The sequence below is a fragment of the Amblyraja radiata genome, chromosome 43 (genome assembly GCF_010909765.2).
Source record: "Amblyraja radiata isolate CabotCenter1 chromosome 43, sAmbRad1.1.pri, whole genome shotgun sequence".
Taxonomy (NCBI): Eukaryota; Metazoa; Chordata; class Chondrichthyes; order Rajiformes; family Rajidae; genus Amblyraja; species Amblyraja radiata.
Window position 1 is genome coordinate 8,537,175 of NC_045998.1, and position 19,216 is coordinate 8,556,390.

Consider the following 19,216-nt stretch of genomic DNA (forward strand, 5'->3'; position numbering starts at 1 on the left):
GGTCGCAGCCGCGCACCACCACAGCACCCCACGATCCGAGGCAGACCAGCCCCACGATGGTAAGTCCCCAGGTCGTTCCGTTTGGATGCCGCTCCACGGTGCTAGGCCCCAACGACAAAGGAGACCCGACCGGGAAAAGGTCGGGTCTCCCGTGCAGGGAAAATGTTTAAAAGTCCCCCCCCCACCCCCCACATATACACAGTTAAAAACAATATAAAAACCACCGCAAACTACACATTCAACTGGACAAAAATTTTTAAAAGGTCAGATGGATTGCCGAGGCTGCTGCCGCGAGGCGCCGTCATACTAGAACTTGATGGGCCGAATGGCCTAATTCAACTCCTATCACTAGTGACCTGTGACCTTATGACTTTGTTTGCGTGCTATCTGGGCAAATCCTACCTTGCCTGAATACCATCAAAATTCACACATGTATTTAACATGTTGTTAAACTGGAAAGGGTGCAGAGAATATTTACAAGGAGGTAGACAAAAATGCTGGAAAAACTCAGCGGGTGCAGCAGCATCTATGGAGCAAAGGAAATAGGCAACGTTTCGGGCCGAAACCCTTCTTCAGACTGATAGGGGATGGGGGGAGGCGGGGAGAAGAAAGGTGGCTCAGCACTTCAACTCCCTCTCCCATTCCGTATCCGACCTCTCTGTCCTGGGTCTCCTCCATGGCCAGAGCAACACCGGAAATTGGAGGAACAGCACCTCATATTCCGCTTGGGGAGTCTGCATCCTGGGGGCATGAACATTGAATTCTCACAATGCTGTTAACCCTTGCTGTCTCCTCCCCTTCCTATCTCTCCCTCAGCCCTCGGGCTCCTCCTCCTCCTCCCTTTTCCTTTCTTCTCCCCGCCCCCCCCCCCCCCACCCGCTATCAGTCTGAAGAAGGGTTTCGGCCCGAAACGTTGCCTATCTCCTGCGCTTCATAGATGCTGCTGCACCCGCTGAGTTTCTCCAGCAATTTTGTGTACCTTCGATTTTCCAGCATCTGCAGTTCCTTCTTTAACACAAAAGATTTACGAGGATGTGCAGGAAAGAACTGCAAATGTTGGTTTATATCAAACATGGACACAAAGTGCTGGAGTAACTCAGCGGCTCAGGCAGCATCTCTGGAGATGCATCTCTTGAGTTTGAAGAAGGGTGTCGACCTGAAACGTCGCCGATTCCTTCTATCCAGAGACGCTGCCTGTCCCGCAGATTTACGAGAATGTTGCCGGGACTCGAGGGCCTGAGCTACCAGGGAGTGGTTTAGGCTGGGACTCTATTCCTTGAAGCACAGGAGGATGAGGGGTGATCTTGTACAGGTGTATACGATCAAGATTGGAATGCATAAAGTCTTTAATGCCCCTGTCCCAATTAGGAAACCTGAACGGAAACCTCTGGAGACTTTGCGCCCCACCCAAGGTTTCCCTGAGGTACCCGGAGGTTGCAGGTGGTTGCCTGAGGTTGCAGGTAGTGGAAGCAGGTAGGGAGACTGACAAAAACCTCCCGGAACCGCACGGAAACCTTGGGTGGGGCGCAAAGTCTCCAGAGGTTTCCGTTCAGGTTTCCTAAGTGGGACAGGGGCATTACTTTTAGTGGAATCGAGAACCAGAGGATGTAATTTAAGGTGAGGGGGGAAAGATTTAATAGGAACCTGAGGGGTAACATTTTCACTGAAATGGTTCTGGGCGTATGGAATGAGCTGCTGGAGGAGGTAGCTGAGGCAGGGACTATCCCAAAATTCAGACGGGTACATGGATAGAACAGGTTTGGAGGGATATGCGCCAAATGCAAGCAGGTGGGACGAGTGTAAATGGGACATGTGTGTGCACAAACTCTTCCAACCGTGTCACTGCCAAAGTTTCATGAAGTTGTGACACGGTCTTGGTACTCTGTGCCAAGGCCGATGTAGGCCGGCCACCTCACAAAGCCTTCGGCACCAACCAGTCTACCCGGGGCCTGGCCAAGCTGGCCATCCGCGGGTCACGGCTCCAGGCGGAAGAGGGCTGTCTGCCCCTTTTCCGGGGTTAAGTCCGCACCCGGGTGGTGTTCGAGAGGGACTACGCACTGGCCACGGGCATCCTGGGGGATTTCTGGGACCGCTGGGGGTGGAATGCATCCTTGACAAGGATTGTAACATAGTTGTATAGTCAGTTATTTAGTATATTTGTTGGTCTTGTATTATGGGGGTGGGTTCTGTTTAGTTTTATTGTACTGTAAATATTATTTTTAATAATTTAAATGTTTTTTTTTTTCAAATAACAGTCTACCGTCGAACACTGGATAGACTCGGCTTGTACTCGCTAGAATTTAGAAGATTGAGGGGGGATCTTATAGAAACTTACAAAATTCTTAAGGGGTTGGACAGGCTAGATGCAGGAAGATGGTTCCCGATGTTGGGGAAGTCCAGAACAAGGGGTCACAGTTTAAGGATAAGGGGGAAATCTTTTAGGACCAAGATGAGAAAAACATTTTTCTTTTCACACAGAGAGTGGTGAATCTCTGGAATTCTCTGCCACAGAAGGTAGTTGAGGCCAGTTCATTGGCTATATTTAAGAGGGAGTTAGATGTGGTCCTGGTGGCTAAAGGGATCAGGGGGTATAGAGAGAAGGCAGGTACAGGATACTGAGTTGGATGATCAGCCATGATCATATTGAATGGCGGTGCAGGCTCGAAGGGCCGAATGGCCTACTCCTGCACCTATCTTCTATGTTTCTATGTAGTGTAGGTTGGGGCTGGGGCTGTGATAGTGATGGAAACCAGCAACTGCTGATCCTTCCTACAAACTTATGACCTTATGGCCGACGTGCCTTCGGGTGTGTTCCCGGTGCTACTGGGGCCCGCGGTGACTGAGCCTCCGTCTACCAGATGGTTACTCGGTGGTCGGCCCGCTGTTCATAGAAACGTAGAAACATAGAAAATAGGTGCAGCAGTAGAGGCCGTTTGGCCCTTCGAGCCTGCACCGCCATTCAATATGATCATGGCTGATCATCCAACTCAGTATCCTGTACCTGCCTTCTCTCCATACCCCCTGATACCTTTAGCCACAAGGGCCATATCTAACTCCCTCTTAAATATAGCCAATGAACTGGCCTCAACTACCTTCTGTGGCAGAGAATTCCACAGATTCACCACTCTCTGTGTGAAAAATGTTTTTCTCATCTCGGTCCTAACAGACTTCCCCCTTATCCTTAAACTGTGACCCCTTGTTCTGGACTTCCCCATCATCGGGAACAATCTTCCTGCATCAAGCATTGTTCTGCATGCTATCCAATCAAATCAGATAATACTATACGTAAATACAATCGAGTCAAACTCAAGTACACAGTTGTAGCAAAGGAGAAGATACAGAGTGCAGAATATAGTTCCCAGCATTGTAACGCACCAGGTCCAGAGAAATTCCAATGTCCACAATAGGGTAGTGGTGTATCGGACAGTACCATAGCTTATGGAAGGAGCGTTCAGAAGCCTGATAACAGAGGGGAAGAAGCTGTTCCTGAGTCTGGTGGTGCGCGCTTTCAAACTTATGTATATGAATCTGTGGAATTCATTGCCACAGAGGGCTGTGGAGCCCCTTGGGTATTTTTAAGGCCAAGGTTGACAGATTCTTGATCCGTGCAGGTGGAGAAGGCAGGAGAATTGGTTTGAAAGGGAAAGATAGATCAGCCATGATTGAATGGCGGAGTAGACTCGATGGGCCGAATGGCCTACTTCTGCTCCCGTGACTTATGAACTTATGAGTAGAGGTGTTGGTCTGCCTTCTTGGCTTGGTTTAGTTCAGAGATACAGCGCGGAAACAGGCACTTCGGCCCACCGTGTCCCCACGACCAGCGACCATCCCCAAATTAAAAATATCCTCCACACACTAAGGACAATTTACATTGATGCCAAGCCAATTAACATACAAACCTGTACGTCTTTGGAGTGTGGGGGGAAAACGAGGATCTCAGGGAAAACCCACGCAGGTCGCGGGGAGAACGTACAAACTCCGTACAGACAAGCACCAGTAGTCAGGATCGAACCCAAGACTCTGGCGCTGTAATGCCCCTGTCCCACTTAGGAAACCTGAATGGAAACCTCTGGAGACTTTGCGCCCCACCCAAGGTTTCTGTGCGGTTCCCGGAGGTTTTTGTCAGTCTCCCTACCTGCTTCCACTAGCAGCAACCTCCGGCAACCACCTGCAACCTCCGGGAACCGCACGGAAACCTTGGGTGGGGTGCAAAGTCTCCAGAGGTTTCCATTCAGGTTTCCTAAGTGGGACAGGGCCATTAGTCTACAGCTACGCCACTGTGCCGCCCACTGTCGCTTCAACTATGGGGGGCCAGCACACACTTAAAGGGCTGAACGGCCTTCCACGACGCTCCCACCCCCCTGCTGCCACTTGTCTGCCATTGGCTTATTCCACGGTATCACACCTTGGTTTGGGAACAGCTCCATCCATCCGCAACAAATTGTAGGGAATTGTGGACTCAGCCGAGACCATCACTTGAACCAACCTCCCTTCCATTGACTCCATCTACACATCACTCTGCCTCGGCAAGGCCAGCAGCATAATCAAGGACCAGTCGCACCCTGGCCATTGCCATTGCCTCTTCTCCCCTCTCCCATCGGGCGAAAGGTATAGAAGTGTGAAAACGAACGCACACCTCCAGATTCAGAGACAGTTTCTTCCCAGCTGTTATCAGGCAACTGAACCATCCTACCACCAACTAGAGAGAAGTTCTAACCTCCCATCTAACTCATTGGAGACCCTCGGACTATCTTTAATACTGGTCTATATCTTGCTCGAAACATTATTCCCTTCATCCTGTACCTGTACACTGTGGACAGCTCGATTGTAATCATGTACAGTCTTTCCGCTGACTGGATAGCACGCAACAAAAAAAGCTTTTCACTGTACCTCAGTACACGTGACACTAAACTAAACCAAACTAGGTATCTAAACCAAAATTGCTGGAGGAACTCAGCGGGTGCAGCAGCATCTATGGAGCGAAGGAAATAGGCGACGTTTCGGGCCGAAACCCTTCTTCAGACTGATGGGGGGTGGGGAAAGAAAGAAGGAAAAAGGGAGGAGGAGGAGCCCGAGGGCGGGCGGATGGGAGGGTGGGAGGAGACAGCTAGAGGGTGAAGGAAGGGGAGGGGACAGCACAGGCTAGCCAAATTGGGGGAATTCAATGTTGATGCCATAAGGGCGCAAGGACCCCAGACGGAATATGAGGTGCTGTTCCTCCAATTTCCGCTGTTGCTCACTCTGGCAATGGAGGAGACCCAGGACAGAGAGGTCGGATTGGGAATGGGAGGGGGAGTTGAAGTGCTGAGCCACCGGGAGGTCATGTAGGTTAAGGCGGACTGAGCGGAGGTGTTCGGCGAAACGGTCGCCCAACCTACGCTTGGTCTCACCGATGTAAATTAGCTGACATCTAGAGCAGCGGATGCAGTAGATGAGGTTGGAGGAGATACAGGTGAACCTTTGTCGCACCTGGAACGACTGCTTGGGACCTTGAATGGAGTCGAGGGGGGAGGTGAAGGGACAGGTGTGACAAAGGTTCACCTGTATCTCCTCCAACCTCATCTACTGCATCCGCTGCTCTAGATGTCAGCTAATTTACATCAGTGAGACCAAGCGTAGGTTGGGCGACCGTTTCGCCGAACACCTCCGCTCAGTCCGCCTTAACCTACATGACCTCCCGGTGGCTCAGCACTTCAACTCCCCCTCCCATTCCCAATCCGACCTCTCTGTCCTGGGTCTCCTCCATTGCCAGAGTGAGCAACAGCGGAAATTGGAGGAACAGCACCTCATATTCCGTCTGGGGTCCTTGCGCCCTTATGGCATCAACATTGAATTCCCCCAATTTGGCTAGCCTGTGCTGTCCCCTCCCCTTCCTTCACCCTCTAGCTGTCTCCTCCCACCCTCCCATCCGCCCGCCCTCGGGCTCCTCCTCCTCCCTTTTTCCTTCTTTCTTTCCCCACCCCCCATCAGTCTGAAGAAGGGTTTCGGCCCGAAACGTCGCCTATTTCCTTCGCTCCATAGATGCTGCTGCACCCGCTGAGTTCCTCCAGCAATTTTGTGTACCTTCGATATTCCAGCATCTGCAGTTCCCTTTTGAACACTAGGTATCTAAACCAAGCAGCTTACAACCCAGCGGTATGAATATTAATTTCTCTAACATCAAGTAACCCTTGCTTTCCCTCTCTCTCCATCCCTCCCCCATCCTAGTTCTCCAACTACTTTCACTGTCCTCCTGATTAAATTTTACTTATTATACGCCTCGTTGTCACCTTCCCCTCAGTCAACAATGAACCATTTTCCTTGAATGTCGTCCCCTTTGCTCTGTCCTTTTCTCGCCTCCCCCTTCCGTATCTCTGTGTCTCCCTCTCCTCTCTCTGACACTGAGTCTGAAGCAGGGTCTGGACCCGAAACCTCACCCATTCCTTCCCTCCAAGAGATGCTGCCTGTTCCGCTCAATTACTGCAGCGTTTTGTGTCTATCTCCAGAGGAGACCAGCACCTGCAGTTCCTTTCTGCACGAATATCTCTCCTGTTGTAGACGTTCCCGTTTAAAGTCTAGCCCGTCTGGTCGTTGTCTAGCGTGTCCGCTCGGCTAACGTGCAAGACGTTCTCTGGACGAGACACCCGCAGTTTGATTTTAGCTCAGTGACTGTTCATAAGATCATAAGATCAGTGGCGGACTGGCCAGGGTGTCAGCTTGCCCGATGGCAAGTGGGTCCCTGATGAAGTGGGCCCCCTATATCAAGTGGGCCCCTGATGAAGTGGGCCCCCTTTGTCTCCTGGCAACCAATATTTTTATTCCCAGTCCACCACTGCATAAGATCATAAGTGATAGGAGCAGAATTAGGCCATTCGGCCCATCAAGTCTACTCTGCCATTCAATCATGGCTGATCTATCTCTCCCTCCAAACCCCATTCTCCTGCCTTCTCCCCATAACCCCTGACACCCGCACTAATCAAGAATCTATCCATCTCTGCCTTAAATATATCCACTAACTTGGCCTCCACAGCCTTCTGTGGCAAAGAATTCCACAGATTCACCACCCTCTGACTAAAGAAATTCCTCCTCATCTCCTTTCTAAAAGAACGTCCACAGATGGCTGCTAGCACTATCCTGCACACACCAAGAATATATCAGTGGATATATTTAAGGCAGAGAAATATAGATGTGTTTAAGAAGGAACTGCAGATGCTGGAAAATCAAAGGTACACATAAATGCTGGAGCAGCGGGTGCAGCAGCATCTATGGAGCGAAGGAAATAGGCAACTTTTCGGGCCGAAACCTTTCTTCAGACTGATTAATAAAAATATAGATTCTTGATTAGTACGGGTGTCAGGGGTTTTGTGTCTATCTTCAGTGATGTGGCCCTTGTGGCTAAAGGGATCAGGGGGTATGGAGAGAAGGCAGGTACAGGATACTGAGTTGGATGATCAGCCATGATCATATTGAATGGCGGTGCAGGCTCGAAGGGCCGAATGGCCTACTCCTGCACCTATTTTCTATGTTTTCTATGTCTCAGTATAGACCAGCATCTGCAGTTCCTTCCTGCATGTGTATCTCTCCTGCTGCAGACGTTACCGTTTAAAGTCTAACCTGTCCAGTCGTTGTCCTAACGACTAACGAGCAATACGTTCTCGCGACGAGACACCCGCGGTTTGAATTTATCTCAGGCATTGTTCTTTCCAGAGGCGCCTTCACGCTTATTAACCGAGGCGGGATCTGTGAGGGAATATAAAGACCTCTCCCTCTCACCGGCCTCACTCACATTGACACAGGAGCGGCAGAGAAGATGAAGACAACCTCCTGCTTATTGCTCGCAGTTCTCACTGTCTTCCTTCTGATCCATTCCATCGACTGTGAGGAGGAGCTCACTTGTAAGTTTCCATTCTGCCGGCTCTGTTCTTCCAGGGATTCACATGTTGATGATCCCAGGAATGAGTGGGTTAACCTATGATGAGCATTTTTCGGTACTGGGCCTGTACTCGCCGGAGTTTCGAAGGATGGGGAGGAGGAACTCATTGAAACATACAGAATAGTGAAGGCTTGGATAGAAGCATTGAGTATAGAAGTTGGGATGTAATGTTGAAATTGTACAAGGCATTGGTGAGGCCAATTCTGGAGTATGGTGTACAATTTTGGTCGCCTAATTATAGGAAAGATGTCAACAAAATAGAGAGAGTACAGAGGAGATTTACTAGAATGTTGCCTGGGTTTCAGCAACTAAGTTACAGAGAAAGGTTGAACAAGATAGGTCTTTATTCTTTGGAGCGCAGAAGGTTAAGGGGGGACTTGATAGAGGTATTTAAAATGATGAGAGGGATAGACAGAGTTGACGTGGATAAGCTTTTCCCATTGAGAGTAGGGAAGATTCAAACAAGAGGACATGACTTGAGAATTAAGGGACAGAAGTTTAGGGGTAACATGAGGGGGAACTTCTTTACTCAGAGAGTGGTAGCTGTGTGGAATGAGCTTCCAGTGGAAGTGGTGGAGGCAGGTTCGATTTTATCATTTAAAAATAAATTGGATAGGTACATGGACGGGAAAGGAATGGAGGGTTATGGTCTGAGTGCAGGTATATGGGACTAGGGGAAAATAAGTGTTCGGCACGGACTTGAAGGGCCGAGATGGCCTGTTTCCGTGCTGTAATTGTTATATGGTTATATAGAGTGGGCGTGGAGAGGATGTTTCTATTAGTGGGAGAGTCTTGGACTAGAGATCAGAGCCTCAGAATTAAAGGACATTCTTTTAGGAGGAAGTTGGGTGAAATTTCTAGAGCCAGAGGGGGGTAAATCTGTGGAATTCTTTGCCACAAAAGGCTGTGGAGGCCAAATCAGTGGATATTTTTAAGGCAGAGATAGATAGATTCTTGTTTAAGAAGGAACTGCAGATGCTGGAAAATCGAAGGTACACAAAAATGCTGGAGAAACTCAGCGGGTGCAGCAGCATCTATTGAGTATAGAAGTTGGGAGGTCTATCGCCTGACCTTCCAACTTCTATACGCAATAGATGCTGCTGCACCCGCTGAGTTTCTCCAGCATTTTTGTGTATCTTAGATAGATTCTTGATCGGTACGGGTGTCAGAGGTTTTGAGGAGAAGGCTGGAGAATGGGGTGAGTGGATGGCGGAGTAGAATTGTTGAGCCGAGTGGCAGATTAGATGAAAATTATGCTCTGCCCCTTGCTAGCAGTTCTTCCACCGACTGTGAGGGGAAACTCATGTGTAAGTTTCCATTCTACCTGCTCTGTTCTTCCACGGGTTTCGGTGTCGACTGTTTTCAGAGGCAGGTGTGGCTCGGAGGTTAATGTGGAGACACAGAGTGCAGAGTAGATGTATGCTGGATCTCCTGGTTCCCAACCATATCAACTCCCCCTCCCATTCCCACACTGGCCTTTCTGTCCTGGGCCTCCTCCATTGCCAGAGTGAGGCCCAGGGCAAATTGGAGGAACAGCACCTCAAATTGGGCAGCTTGCAACCCAGCGGTATGAACATTGAATTCTCAAGTTTTTGGTAACTGTATAACCCCTTCCCAACCCACCTTCTTTCCCCACAACCGCCCCTGCCCTTTCGGCTTGTACTCGCAGAAGATTTAGAAGATTGAGGGGGGATCTTATAGAAACTTACAAAATTCTTAAGCGGTTGGACAGGCTAGATGCAGGAAGATTGTTCCCGATGTTGGGGAAGTCCAGAGCAAGGGGTCACACAGTTTAAGGATAAGGGGGAATCTTTTTGGACCGAGATGAGAAAAACATTTTTCACACAGAGAGTGGTGAATCTCTGGAATTCTCTGCCACTGAAGGTAGTTGAGGCCACAGTTCATTGGCTATATTTAAGAGGGAGTTAGATGTGGCCCTTGTGGCTAAAGGGATCAGGGGGTATGGAGAGAAGGCAGGTACAGGATACTGAGTTGGATGATCAGCCATGATCATATTGAATGGTCTCGAAATGGGCTCGAAAGGCCGAATGGTCTACTCCTGCACCTATTTTCTATGTTTCTATGTTTGTTCCCCCCTCCCCCCCTTCTCTCTGCCATTTTGCAGTGGTGAGCTGGGATAGTGTTGAGATAGAGGGTCGATGGAAAGATGTCTCTGCATCTCTCAAAGAGATGCCTGGCCCTCCTCTCACCCCTGTCTGCTATCTCCCTCACTCTCTGTTTTGACGTTTTGTCGACAACTGCAAATAGCAAGCACGGTGATTATGGCGAAAAGGGCCGAAGGGCCTGTTTCCACACTGTACGACTCTGTAACTAGGATCATTAGCTATAGAAGCAGAATTAGGCCATTCAGCCCATCAAGTCCACTCCGCGATTCAATCATGGCTGATCATCTATCTCTCCCTCCTAACCCCAGTCTCCTGCCTTCTCCCCATAGCCCCTGACACCCGGACTAATCAAGAACCTATCTACCTCTGCCTTAAAAATATCCATTGACTCGACCTCTACAACCTTCTGTGGCAATTAATTCCACCGATTCACCACCCTCTGGCTAAATGAATTCCTCCTCATCTCCTTCTTAAAGGAACGTCCTTTAATTCTGAGGCTACGACCTCTGTTCCTAGTCTCTCGCACTAGTGGAAATATCCTCCCCCACATCCACTCTATGCAGGCCTTTCATGATGCTGTGCATTTCAATCAGCTACCACCTCATCCTTCTAAACTCCAGCGAGGACAGGTCCATGGCCTCATCATATGTATGCTACTCCACTCAGTCCTGGGATCATTCTTGTAAACCTCCGCTGGACCCTCTCCAGCTCCAGCACATCCTTCCTCAGATATGGTGCCTGAAATTGCTCGCAATACTCAAACTGTGGCCTGACTGGTGCCTAGTAGAGCCTCCTTCTGTTTGTGTTTCAGTCAGTTGGTCGGTGTATGGCATAGGTAGGTGAGATGGGCTGAAGGGCCTGTTTTTATATCCCCAGGGGGGATCTTATAGAAACTTACAAAATTCTTAAGGGGTTGGACAGGCTAGATGCAAGAAGATTGTTCCCGATGTTGGGGAAGTCCAGAATAAGGGGTCACAGTTTAAGGATAAGGGGGAAATCTTTTAGGACCAAGATGAGAAAAACATTTTTCACTCAGAGAGTGGTGAATCTGTGGAATTCTCTGCGACAGAAGGTCGTTGAGGCCAGTTCATTGGCTATATTTAAGAGGGAGTTAGATGTAGCCCTTGTGGCTCAAGGGATCAGGGGGTACGGAGAGAAGGCAGGTACAGGATACTGAGTTGGATGATCAGCCATGATTATATTGAATGGCGGTGCAGGCTCGAAGGGCCGAATGGCCTACTCCTGGCCCTATTTTCTATGTTTCTATGTTTCCACACCGTATGTCTCTGTGACCCTGCATATCTGTGTTTCAGTCTGCAGGTTGGTGTATGGCGTAGGCAGGTGAGATGGGCTGAAGGGCCTGTTTCCACACCATACGTCTCTGTAACCCTCCCTATCTGTGTTTCAGTCTGCAAGACGGTGTACGGAGCGTGCAGAGAAGAGCCATGCTATGAGCACGAGGTCGAAAAACCTGGTGACTGCGATATCCACAAGTGTTGTGAGATCTTTCCCGTCTCATAGAAGGGGCAAGACGTCTGGAAGATTCTCCAGGACTCCAGCGGTGGGCTCCCCCCCCAACTTGTGATGTCACCGTCCACAATGTGTGATTAAAGCCTGCTTCCCCACCATCCCCTTGTCCTTGTCTTGATTCCCATTAGACTTGGAAGGCGGAACAGTATGGCACAGGAACAGGCCCTTCGGCCTGCGATGTCCGTGGTGAACGCGATCCCAAGGTAAACCAATCCACTCTGCCCGCATGTGAACCATGTCCCTCCATTCCCTCCTGTCTCCATTAATAGCCTCTGGAACACCTCTGTGGTATCTGCCTCCACCACTGACGGGCCAGTTCTGTTCATCACAGCTTTGATCTGGACCTTTAAGGGCCTGTCCCACGAGCATGCGACTCCATGCGGCAAGCGCGACCTAACGTGGTCGCTTGAGCCGTACGGCCTCGCGGGGCCGGTCCCACTTCGATCGCCGGAGCCTTATGGAGTTGTGCGGAGCTGTTCCCGACATCGCACGGGGCTCCGAAAAATTGACAGTATTCAAAAATTCCGCGCGGCAACGGCCTTCCGGCCTGCAGTCGCCTCAACGCCGTACGCACCGCCTCGACGCCCTACATCACGCGCAAACTTCCTGCGGACTTCGCTCGAACTTCATGTCACTCACTCGACCTCCACACGGCCCCCGCTTCTGGTTTGGTCGCGTTTGCCGCATGCTGTCGCATGCTCATGGGACAGGCCCTTTAGGGCGCACTTGCCACATGGAGTCGCATGCTCGTGGGACAGGCCCTTTAGAGACCGAGGGGGTGACCTGACGGAAGTACATTAACCCTCATTATTACACACCTCGTTAGAACGGATTTCAGTTACAGCAGAATGTCACCTTAAAAACACAGGCAGCTAGTTACACTGCGGAGGCATTGAAATTAGCAAGGCAAACAAATAGACAAGCTATTAAAATTGTCAAGGCATTGACATTGAAAGGGCATTGATATTGACAAACATTGAAACAGACGAGGCAATTGAAAAGGCAATAAAATGAAGAAGGCATAGAAATTGAAAAGGCATTGATATTGACAAGGCATTGACAAAGAGGTTAGGCAATGAAATCGAAATGGCAGTGAAATTGCCAAGGCATTCAAATTGACAAGGCATTGACATTGACAAAGCACTAACAATGACAAGCAATTGCTCACATTGACAAACAAAGTAATGAACAGCCTTTAGTATTTTTAGCTTGCAGTACCAAAAATATATTTTTTAGCTGTTAAAAGGAACTTTGTATTTGCAATCAGCTCGTTGCTTCACAGAATAACCGCTGGGTGTAAAGGAAAATAAAAACAAACTGTTCCCTTACCCCTATAACGAGGGTTTACTGCATATATAAAATAACGAGAGTGGAGACGCAGACTCTTTTCCCCCAGAGTGGATAGGTCAAGTGTTAAAGGGCCAGTGGGGGCAAAAGTTTAAAGTATTTTTACTTGGCATGTGCCTGGTACAAAGTTCCTTTTAACAGCTGAAAATGCATCTGTGTTAATGCACGCTAAAATTACTGAAGGATGTCTGTTACATTGTTTAACAAGGTTGTGGCAATGGGGACAATTGCTTGGCTGTTTCAATGTTGTCAATTTTCATAGTTTTTCAATGTCAAACCCATGTTAATTTCAATGGCGGGGAGGGAGGTGGTGGGGCATATACAATAGCAACATCTTTCTTTCTTTTAAAATCTTTTTATTGTTTTTTTTCCAAAAAAAGCAAAAATAAAACATTAAAAAACATATTTATTATAAAAATATAATTAAATCTTTAAAAGGAAACATAAATGTAAAAAAAACACAAAGACAAAAAGACAAAAAGAAAAAGAAAAGGAAAAAAACAAAATCCCCCTAAACTAAAGAAAGAAAAAAAAAGATAAATTAATAATAATAAAATACGAATAAAAATAAAATAGATTTTAAAACAAAGCAAAGCAAAACCGAATCTGAGCTGAGAATTTTAACAATTTAAGTCTGTTTGTCGTCAAGTCCGTTCCACCCTATAGAGGTAAAATAGTTTTTATAATGGTTAAAGAGGGAGCAATTTCTATTGTATGAAAGTGTTCAATAAATTTTCCCCAAGTCTTATCAAATTTAACCAAGGGTTCAACAATGTCACTCCTGATTTTGTCTAAGTTTAAACATATCATTTCCGAATACCACTGGAGTGTGGTCGGAGGGTTGGAGTCTTTCCGTTTAAATAAAATCTTCTGGCGGTTAATGTGGTAAAAGCAATCAACGATGGGCGGGGCGGGACAAATCTAACATTGGTAGCCCAAAAATTGCAGTAATAGGATGAGGTTGTAAATCTATGCCTAAGACTGCAGCTAATAGTATCAAAAATTTCTTTCCAATATTTTTCCAAAGAAGGGCAGGACCATAACATATGGATCAGTGAGGCCACTTCAGAGTTACATCTCTGGAATAGCAACATCTAAGAGGCATTTAAATCTGCACATAGAAAGGCTGGAAATTTAATTTAGTTTACTTTAGTTTGGAAACAGGCCATTCGGCCCACCCAATCCACACCGACCATCGGTCGATCACCCGCTCACACCAGTTCTAGTTATTCCACTTTCTCATCCGCTCCCTGCACACCAGGGGGCAATTTATAGAGGGCCAATAAACCTACAAACCCGGGTTTGTGGAGGTAAAGCGGAGGAAACCCACGCAGGTCACAGGAGGAACGTGCAAACTCCGCACAGACAGGCAGACAGCACCCGAGGTCAGGATCGAACCCGGGTATCTGGCGCTTTAAGGCAGCAGTTCTACCCGCTGTGCCAGGTAGCTGAATTTGGCATCAAGCTAGCACAGTCACTATGGGCCGAAGGGCCTGTTGCTGATCTCTTCCAAGCTCCGGCCAAAAGGGAGGAAGCACAGTCTCTGCATGTGTCCACAAAGGACAGCACAGCACCTGACAGCAGACAGGTTCCGCCGAGATTCGAACTCGGATCGCTGGATTCAGAGTCCAGAGTGCTTACCATTACACCACGGAACCCACATCAGATGCTGACCGCTTTTACTGCTAATGTATCTAAAACTAGACTGAAGCACATCAACATAAGCACACAGAACATAGAGCAGCACAGCACAGGCACAGGCCCTTCGGCCGACAATGTCCGTGCCGAACATGATGCTAAGATAAACTCAATGCCTCTCCCTGCACGTGATCCATCTCCCTCCATTCCCTGCATATCCATGTCACTAGTATTGTTGTGAGTGGCACGGTGGAGCAGCGGTAGAGTTGCTGCCTCACAGCGCCAGAGACCCATGTTTGATACCGACTATTGTCTGTACAGAGTTTGTACATTCTCCCCGTGACCTGCGTTAGCTTTCTCTATCATCTCCGGTTTCATCCCAACTCCAAAGATGTACAGGTGTTAAACTAGATTCTTTACCCCTCGATCTGTCCTCAGTAAATATACTGAAGCAACACACCGTTCTTGCTTCAACAAGTTTATTTGCCACCCCGGGGGATCTAAGGACCTGTCCCACGAGCATGCGACTCCATGCAGCAAGCGCGACCTAGCGTGGTCGCTTGAGCCGTACGGCCTCGCGGGGCCGGTCCCACTTCGATCGCCGGAGCTGTATGGAGCTGGTCCCGACATCGCGCGGGGCTCCAAAAAACTGATCATGTTCAAAAATTCCGCGCAGCATCGGCCTGCCGGCCCGCAGCTACATTAAGGCCATACGCACCGCCTCGACGCCGTACTCAGCATCTCAACGCCGTACGCAGCGTCTTGACGGCGTACGCCTAGCGCAAACTTCCCGCGGACTTCGCTCGAACTTCACGTCAACTCGTACGGGATCACTCGACGTCCGCGCGGCCCCCGCTTCCGGTTTGGTCGCACTCGCCGCATGTAGTCACATGCTTGTGGGACAGGCCTTTTACTCTGGTCCACAGCCTCTGACTCCCAAGGAGGCCGAAGTGTTCCTCAGCAGTAAGTGATTTACAATAGGCATCGTACAAGTATATAAGCAGGAACAAGCAGAAGCAATTTGGCGAGCTTTCTTGGTCTGCCAATCATATCATGACATGGTATGTGATGAAAGGCAAAAGTCAGGATATTCAAGGCAAGTAAATAGCACATTGTCCCCACTTCTACTCCCAGAGCGGGGCCAGGAGAGGAGCTGTTCTGCTGGCGGGGAGGATTTGATGAACTTTTCGGAAGGATTTGTTTGGCGGGGAGAAACAAAAGCAGTCAGACTTTGCAGTTCAGAGCTTTGTCGATCTGCAGAGACTTTCTTTGTTTCAAAGTTTCCTCTAATTAGGGAGGATTTGTCCGTCTATCTGTAAAGTCGTAGGGGCGCCTGTGGTTGGCGAAAGGCCAAGTTACACTTGTACAAGTCGGAGCTGAGTCTGGAGCGGTGTTTGTGGACAGGAACATCGGAAAGCTCCCTCCTACACCGACTTGCCCGGTCCAGGTGTGCTGGGTAAGAACGACAACAGTGCCTTGGATTTCGCTGAAGCCGGGGAGGCGACGGAGACCTGGGGAAGAAGCCTCTGGAAGCTCCATTTTTAACGACGGAAGGATTGGCACGGACATTTCCTATCTTATCAGGAGGAGACTGCTTCTGTTGCTTGCCAAGAAAGCCTTCACAAGACTATTTAACTGCTGGAAAAGAGTGGAGGTGCAGCAACAGCAGAAAGACTGCTTGGATTATAAAGTACTGATACTTTGTGTGTTGTGCCACGCCCTAAAGATGGCGGCCCCTCAGAGTTATGCAGCTGTCGCATGGTCGGCAGTCTCGGAGACTGAGGGTCACGAGTTGATGGGGCGCACATATGGTATAAAAATGTACATACAGAGCAACCTGCCGTTCAAGGCCTTTCTAGATGCGCTGGGTGAGACTGTTGGCAAGAAAGCCATAGTCTCGGGCGCGGTGGTCAGTGGGAAGGTTGTTGTTCTACTAAAGACTGAACAGGCGGTGGCTCTGGCTCTGGAAAGGGGGGTAACAGCGGGCGGGAATTTCACGGCGGTGGACCCATGGGGGGGTCCCGTTTTGCCGGTCATTCTGTCCAAAGTTCCCACTTTTGTTCCGGATGCGCTCCTGATCCCACATGTAAGGAAGCTGGGGGAGGTGCGGTCAGGGCTCACCAAACTGTTGTACAGGTTTGACGATCCTGAGATGCAACATATATATACGTTCAAGCATCGCGTGTATATACAGTTGGCACAGGGGACGGACACGGAGGGGAGTTTTGAGGTGGAGGTGGATGATTTCTCCTATCGCGTGTTCTAGAACGCGGGCCAAGTGCGTTGTCACGCTTGCAAAAAGGTGGGGCATTTTCGCAGGAATCGTCCCAGGACCTGGGCTGCCAGTTCCACCACGATGGCCCGGGAAAGCACTACTGGCCCATCTGGGGCTGCTGGTTTTACCACGGTGGCCCGTGAAGGCTTTACTCCCCTACCCCCAACCCCTATCCCCCCACCACCCCCATGTCCCGTACCTGTGGCGGTGGATGCCGGAGAAGTGCGTGGGGTGGATGGGAAGGTTTGGGAGCAACAGCGGGGGAAGAAAGTCAAGAAAAAGAAGAAACATCTCCAGGCGGGTCCCCTAGAAGATGATCACCTCCAAGCGGGACCCCTGGCAGCAGATAATTTTGTGCTCGCCTCTGAGATAGATGGTAGTGCGGAGGTAGAGGCTTCTGCAATGGAGCTCACCGTACCACCGCACGCCAATGGTTGGAAGAGGAGGAGGCATGGGTCCTCCGATACAGAGAAGGGCCCTGAAGGTCAGGAGCAACCTGAAGGGGAGCCTTCCCCTCCTGTTGAGGTGGAGAACCCAGGGCACGCTTCCTCTGAGGGGGAGGATGCCTCTGTAGGTCAGGGACCACCTGAGAGTGGCGATATATTACTCTTGGGGGCTGTTCCCCCAGAGAACGCGTCTGCTAGCTTAGTGGATGACCAGGGGCAGCCTGAAGGGGAGGACTTGGGTGAGGGGGTGGGTCCCCAACGTGAGCTCCCTGTTGAGGCTACAAGCCCAGTTCAGGTGTGTGATGCCCCACTGGTTGAGGAAGCAGGGGAGACTCCAGTAACATCGGCCCCTGAGGGCCACAGTGAGGTGTTTCACCTGGTGGAGGGGGACGGGGACTCTCTGGGTGACGGTGCAGGGGCGGGTACCCTGGGTGAGGAGGAGGGTAAGATCGTTTCGGATCGTGTCCTTCGGTCGGACTCCAGACAGGCCCGCTTACAGCAAGGCCCGGAGACTTGGTCCGACTTCACTGTTCCCAATCCGGTTACAGAGGGCGGTGGGAGCGTGCAGGAGACTGGCCAATTGTCAGATAGCTTGCCGCAGTCAGAGGCACTGGTACCTGCCCCTGTCACTGATCCTGGGGGTGGGATGGTGACAGAGGAGGGACTGTGTGATGTGGCTGAATTGCCTACCTCACAAGGAGGGGTGAGCGAGGCGGCTGAGAGTAGTAACCTTCCAGACTCGGGCTCGGACATTGAGTGCGAGGAGGAGGGGTACGCGGAGTCCATCGACAGTGAGTTGACGGACTGCTCCACCCGCGGCCCCGTGTCTCGACTTGTCGAAGTCTGGGAACTTCGGAAGTTCTTAAAGGACACTAGAGGGAGTAGGAACAAGGTGGATTTGGCTGTCGACCGCTGGTCGGATCTGAGGGCGCCCAGGCAGTCCATTCATGCCATCCTTCAGAAGAAGGGGAATGAGGCGGGATTAATAAGAAATGAGAGCCGCCAGTTCCAAGAGCTTTTTAAGGCCCTAAAGAGAGGGCAGAAGGTTAGGGGCGGCTCCAATCCTTCACCGGGGGCGGGTAAAAGATCTAGTGTACTTTCAAAATGAAGCTCACTATAGTCAGTCTTAATATCAATGGGGGCAGGGGGTCTCTCCGTAGGTTTCACCATCTCTCAGTGCTCAGGGACGGGAGGTATGCGGTGAGCTTCCTGCAGGAAACACACACTGTGGCTAGTGATGAACCCACCTGGCTCCTGGAGTGGGAAGGGGGGGTCTACATGAGTCATCTCAGCTCCAATTCGAGTGGAGTGGCCTTCCTGTTGGCCCCGTCTTTCCAGCCAGAGATCCTCAAAGTGCAGGACATTGTACCAGGCCGTTTGCTGTATCTGGCCGTGCGCTTGGATGGCGTGCCATTACACTTCATTAATGTGTATGCCCCCAAGATCGGCGTAATGCAGACGCGCTTAACAAGGGAAGTGACCACGTTGTTGAATACTATCGACCGTGGGGAGTGTGTTTTCCTTGGGGGAGATTTTAATTGTGCCCTCGAGGCAAGAGATCGCTCTGGCGTTCAGCGTGACCCGGGTGCAGTAAAGACTTTAAGGGAGATGGTGGACTCTTTTGAGCTGGTAGATGCTTGGCGGAATTTCCATCCTGACTCTAACGCCTTCTCGTACAGGTTTGAGGGTGGTGGTTCCCGTATTGATCACTTTTTACGTGTCCAAGGCCTATGTCTCCTGTGTTTCGGCGGCCTCCATGCAGCCGGCACAATGCTCGGACCATTGCCTGGTGCGAGTGGATTTTATCCCGATGCACACACGGGCTGGGTCCGCGTACTGGCATTTTAATAGCCAGCTGTTGGAGGATCGCCGATTCCAGGATTCATTCAGGCAGTTCTGGGCGAGGTGGAGAGAAAGGCAGGGGCGTTTCCTTTCCCTAAGG

General features: G+C 50.0%; 1 long non-coding RNA gene and 1 other non-coding gene across 2 annotated transcripts; one reads left to right on the forward strand and one right to left on the reverse strand.

Moving 5' to 3' along the window:
- The first annotated feature begins 7,707 nt into the window (after positions 1-7,707).
- LOC116968028 lies at positions 7,708-11,666 on the forward strand. Its single transcript, XR_004410382.1, has 2 exons — positions 7,708-7,874; positions 11,447-11,666. It is a non-coding gene; the product is annotated as an uncharacterized LOC116968028 (long non-coding RNA).
- Positions 11,667-14,501: 2,835 nt separating this feature from the next.
- trnaq-cug lies at positions 14,502-14,573 on the reverse strand. Its single transcript has one exon. It is a non-coding gene; the product is annotated as a tRNA-Gln (tRNA).
- Between the last annotated feature and the right edge of the window lie 4,643 nt (positions 14,574-19,216).